At 38.4% G+C, this 6,000-nt stretch overlaps 1 protein-coding gene and 1 pseudogene across 2 annotated transcripts in view; both read left to right on the forward strand.

Annotated features, from left to right (window-relative positions):
• CUNH3orf67 (chromosome unknown C3orf67 homolog) overlaps positions 1 to 6,000 on the forward strand; it is a 303,013-nt gene that overhangs the window by 30,677 nt on the left and 266,336 nt on the right. The gene's annotated exons all lie outside the window — the stretch shown is intronic.
• Positions 3,251 to 3,863, forward strand: LOC105886565 (annotated as a pseudogene).

Here is a 6,000-nt window from a genome sequence, read left to right on the forward strand (position 1 = left end):
TTTGGAAAATATTTGGGCAGGAAGGAAAATAGCAGCTGGCTTATCCTGCCATTCCTGGTAAGCATCTAGAATATTGAATATGTGCAGGTGTTAGTACTTCTGCTGCTTGGAGTTATAACAAGTCTGTATACATTCATTGGTGTTGATATATATGTAATAGATAAAATGGCAACCATTTGTAGTGACTCATAAAAGCCTTTTTGTGTGTAATAAATTTAGGTAAACCTCCAAATTTTCTATCTGTGTTTTAAATTTATTCTTCAGATTATATTATGCTAGGAACATCCTTTCAAGTAGCTGACATGTATCTCAGCCTACATTAATAACATAAATGAACTGCTTACTAAAGAGAAAATGATTTGTCTCCTTTTATAGGCATGCAGGGGCTCAGTAGCATGTGTCTCTTAGTAGTTGGATTGCAACCTAAGATTTTATGTTCCTTTCTGTGGCAAACACTGCTCATTGCTCACCCATATCTATTTTTCTCTTCTATCTTGAACAGAATTTTGGCCATGATAGCAATAAGCCCAGTTAAATAGGCTCACTTTTCTAAACTCCCTTATAGCTGGAAAGGGCCACATAACCTACGTCTGGTCAATGAAATGCAAGTGGAATTCTCTGGGTGGGACTCCTAGGAAAGCTTTTCAAAGAGGACAGAAGTAATTAATTTGTTCCATTAGCCCTGTGTTCTTTGGTGCTTTGGTCTTTCCTCTATTTTGCCTAAAATGTGAATATGAGTGCATACATGGAAAGGTAGCAGCATTTTTAACAGCATAAATGCAAAAAACTAAGGATAACATAGTGAAAAGATGGAGAAAAGACCTGGGTTCTTGAGGCGCATTTTATTGAGCAACTAATCTGCCCTGAATTGCCCACCTCTAGATATGAACGGTAAATGAACCTCATTCTTGAATTCTTGACACTGCTTGTCAGGGGTATCTGTAGCCTAACACTTCTTTTAATGATTTAATATCTATTTATTCATTAAATGATGCATTCTGTTTTTTAAAACCCTCCTTTGGAATTATAAAAACAAACTTGCTTATATCCTTAGGTGGAATAAATTGAACCAGCATTTTTATATTTATAAACTTAATTATTTATAAATGTAAGAACAGTATTGATGAGTAATTTTAACATTGCACATCACAACTGTAGGATAAAGGTCAGGGAATTTTCTTAATCTCCTATCTCAAATCTTTTCTTTTTAATTTCTACTTCCTTTTTCCTTCATCAATTCCTATCTTTTCTTACCTTCAAGTACTCACAGTTGGGGGGAAGAGGTTAACTTATAAACAACCATAATATAGAATTATAAGTTCTAGAAATATCTGTCAAAAATGTAAATCTGACTTTATTATTTCCCTGCTGGAAAGCCCCGCTGAGCTTTAATGTAACATTTAAAGCCTTTTTCATTCTGGCTCCAAATGTCTTCTCCAGTCACATCTTCTGCCCAATTCCTTTTCTTTCTCTCAACAAATTCCTTTAGCCCTATGCTTTCTAAAATCACTGGACTTCTGGTAGGATCCTGAAACTTTCATACACTTTTATTCCTTCATAGCTTGCTTATGCCTTTACTCCTATGCCCTTTCTCTCATCTCCATCTGTGAAATGCCACTCATTCTTCAAAACTGTGCTAAAACTTTCCCTTACTCTTCAAGTTGAATTAGTAACTACTTTATCTTTTGCACTTCCCATAACATTCATCTTAAGCTTTTGTGCTGGCATTTATCCAGTTGATTTGTAGTTACAGGTCTCTTTCTTTCCCAGTACACTGTGAGGTCCATGAAGAGATGAGCTGTGCTTTATTTTGCAGCTCAAGCATCTAAGTCAGTCGTACATGTCTGTAAAGGAGTAACTACTCAAAATTTATGTTTTTATAACAAGAAAATTTAAATTTAAATTCTCTGTACCTCTTATTGAGTACTAAAATTATTTATCTATATCCCTATGAAGTAAATGCTGCTAGTGATTAAACAATATTCATCAATTACCTAACAAGTAATGCCCAGTGAGTCAACTCTATATCTGCTTTTATTGACTCATGACTGAGATTTTCTTGTTTCTTTGTATGCCTTTTGTTTTTGGATTACATAGAATACATGTGTATAAAGAAAAGTCAAATAAGGAGTTAATAACACATAAATCCAGAAAAGAGTATGCTCCTTCCAATAGAGGTGGAGGCTGATTCAGACTGTGGTTAAGCTTGGTCTGGGCTTATGGTAGCTTCAGTTTGATTCAGTTCTTTGCTACCTTCCAATATTTTGAGGGAAGAGTCACATTTTCCTTTAGCAGAACTTGAATTCTGCATAAGCAAGATTTAGCAAATTTACAGAAGCAAGGCCAACTTTCCAAACTGGGGCTCTTGCTGCGACATCTGTCACCCCATATATTACCGGAATTGATTTGGCTGATCTGGCTATCTAGGCTGGTGTTCCCCTCTACCTGCCTCACCATCCCATGTTTGTCGCTCCTGAAACTGAACTTAGTCCAAGAGGGCAACCTTTCCCAATAGAAGAAGAGGACCATTCTTCAGTCAGGGGTATACCAGGAGCTGCACTCTCCTTATAGAACCTCCAAATAAGCCCTCAAATTGTTGGGATCTTTCTCTACCTTGTAACCTAGATCTCAGGCCCTTAGGTCACTAGGGCCTTCCTCCTGGAGTTCTGTGCCTTTGAAAATGCTTTGTTACCTTGCTGACTAACCCACACATGTCAGAGACAGAAGCCCTGTACTCTGTGAAGGCCTAGAATTCCTTGGGGAGGTCTCTTTCACCCCACCCTCCAGTAGCTAGAATCTCAGAGTGCCTCAGATAAATTTCTCTCTGCTCTCTTGTTCCATCCTTACATCAGTACACTACCTCCAGCACTTGAAGACCCATGGGAAAAAGTTGGCAAGTAGATAGAGACTTGCTTTGTAGTGGGGGCTTCTTAGAATTCTAGTCCCTCACTCCAGCCTCCATGTAGCTATTTAAGTTAGACTGGTTTTTCCTTACTCTCATTCATAGCTGATTCTTGTCTTCTACCCTCTTCTAGAAATTACAACAGCTATGGATCTCTCCTTTCCCATCAAGGGCTCATTCATTTGTGGAATTTAATTCATTTAGGTCTTTCTGTATCTCATTCTCTGATGTGTTTTATAAAACTTAGGATTTTAGGCAGAAAAGGGGGCAGGGGACTTGGCTTATTGTGTTGCTGCTGGAGAACTGGAAATGGTCCTGCTGTGGCCACAGCTCTTCCAGTCACCTGACATGTCATCCCACTTAGTTGAGCCGCCACTGCCACTTCACAATAACAACAACTGAGAGGAAGGGGAACAGCCTTTGCCCCCACCAGCTGGCCTCAGCAGTTCCTGGGTAGAGCTTCCCATGAACAGCAGCAATGGCAATGATAATGGCAATGGGAAAAACGGGGTGCGGGAATACCTTCCTTATCCTCCATCCACAACCGAGACATGGAGAAAATTCTTTTGGATGCACAACGTGAATCAGGACAGAGTAGTTCAACAGGCAGTTCTCACTGTGACAGCCCTTCCCCACAAGAAGAGGGACAGCTGATGTTTGACATGGAAACGCACACCAGCAGGGACCGCATCTCTCACTCAGAAGAAGTTGTAGAAGGAGAGAAGGAAGTTGAGGCCCTGTAGAAAAAAGTACAGCTTGGGTATCAGACTGGTCCAGTGGACAACCTGAAAACATTCCACCCAAGGAGTTCCACTTTGGGCACCCTGAACATTCTGTGTCTTGAAGTATGAGGAGAAGTGGAGCCATGAAGAATGGGGATATTTTCTGTGAAGAGTTTCTGAAGGTGTTCGTTCCATCTCGCTTCCTTTCTCATGGTTTGGCTTTGGGGCTACATTCGTAGTATACTTTGAAGTATTTTATAGTCCTTTAATAGAGTGGTATTTACTGCAGAAGACAATGTTGTGTAAGGTGACTTTGTTGGAAACTTGTTTGTATCAGCTAGCTTTCTCTGGATAAAAAATTACTCCAAGATTTAGTGGCTTAAAAGTATGTATTATATCTCATGTACTGGTGGGACAGGTTGGATTTGGCTAATATTGTCTGGGCTTGGCCAGGAGAATATGCTTAAACCACGGATGTGGCTGGACTTGTTTCTTCACTAAGGTCTGTGCTAGAGTCTGCTCCACTCTAGGCCCTGTGCTCTAGGGCCCACACTGAGGAGACACACCACTAAGTGCCTTGCTGTGGCAATGGCAGAGACAATTGAGTGAGCAGAAACCCACAAGGCCTTTTGAGAATCTAGTCTTGGAACAAGCATACCATTCCTTCTTCTTCATTCTGTTATTCAAAGCAAGTTCATGGTCATACCTCAAGTAAAGGGTATGAATAGAGTAAGGAGTAAAGGATCAGGCCAATCTTCTATCTAAAGAGAACTGGTAATATTATAAGGCATTTTCTTTAGGAAAACCTACAGGACTGGATGTTGGAGACAAGGTTCTGTTGAATAGTAGTATATTGGTATTTGCTGATGCAGTGATAGTCAAATCATAAACTTACATCGGGCTAGTCAGGTAATGGAAATGAACAAAATGGAGCTGTGGGGATTATGCAGTGGAGACCTCATACCCTGGTTGAAGAGGTGGGGGATTGTATTCATCACTCAGCTTAAACTGTGTTTACCAAATCTTTAAATATTTCTACAGAATCAAGAAATTTAGATTTTTTTATGACATCTCCCAATTTTTAAAGGTTGATGAGTAATTTTCAAAAATGCAAATGATTCTTTTGCTGAGTCCTAGAGGCCTGTAGTTTGCAATCTGTGTAATCCTCTAGTTTTTAATCCATGTAAAACCAGGGATTACTTGGAGATTTCTGAAAACAGTTTTCATTATAGCAGCCATGTCTCCAAAGGGTAGGAACATTACAAACCTTACCATAATGATTACTATTAACAATAATTCCTTAAGTTAGTATAATACTTTATATTTTATAAAAACACTTTTATTCTTTCATTTGATTTTGGCTCAAAGATATGTCTTTTTATACCTTCAAGAAGCACCCAGGGTTGAAGCAAGAAAAGCTTCTTTCTGTTTCTCAGATACTTAATGGGTTGTTTTAGACTTTTATTTGCTTGCCACATATTTATTGAGCACCTGGTATACATTAGGAACTGATTCAGAGTATTAAGATTCATCAGTGAACAGAACAGACAAAAATGATCCTATCTCTCATAGAGTTTCAGTTCACTTTGTAGCTTGAGCTCCTCATCCTAAAGTGAGGTCAGCACCTCATCCATAGATTTGCTATATTTTCAAGTGTTGAGAGTAGAGGGCCTGTCAGGCAGTCATTCATAGTAAGGGCCTTTATGAGGTGGGACCTGCCAAGAACACCAGAAGCAGGTGTATCCCATAAAGGAAAGTGTTAGTCCAGTTAGTCTGTTAAGAGAACTGTTTCTGTATTTAGTTGAAACAAAAGCAATTTTGAAAAGAGCCCTTAGTAATTAAGGGAAATGAAAGTGAAATTAGAAAACTTTTGTGCTATTGTGTGTACTGCTTTAACTACAGCTTTCTCTACTTTCTTCCTGCAAGTTAGTTTCACAGCCCTCCTGGAATGCTGTACAGTGGGGAAATCAGGATTGACCAATTTTTGCTATTAACAGGCATAGCCTATGACTTATTCAGATATATTACTTGCTTCATTTTCTTATCATATCTTCAGACTTTTAGCTTAATAAGTTGAAATTTCAGGTTTGTGTATAGATTTATAACCACCTTTTATCTCTGATATTCTTAACTTGGAGTTTTTATTGGGATACCTATGCATAGGTTTAGCATACATTTAACTGTTGGTTTAGAAAGGTAAAGAATAATGCAATAAATATAATCCAACTATTAAAGCAGCCTATAATTTTTGCCATTCTGAAATACATCTAAAAGCAGCCTATATGCATGTAACATATGCTGAAATGCATGTAACTTGCCAAGTATTAATTCTGTTTCTTAATCTCTTCAATAGATTACATGCAATAACACCTATAA

This window comes from Otolemur garnettii, unplaced genomic scaffold, assembly GCF_000181295.1.
Source record: "Otolemur garnettii isolate 467f Iridium unplaced genomic scaffold, OtoGar3 scaffold00015, whole genome shotgun sequence".
Classification (NCBI taxonomy): domain Eukaryota; kingdom Metazoa; phylum Chordata; class Mammalia; order Primates; family Galagidae; genus Otolemur; species Otolemur garnettii.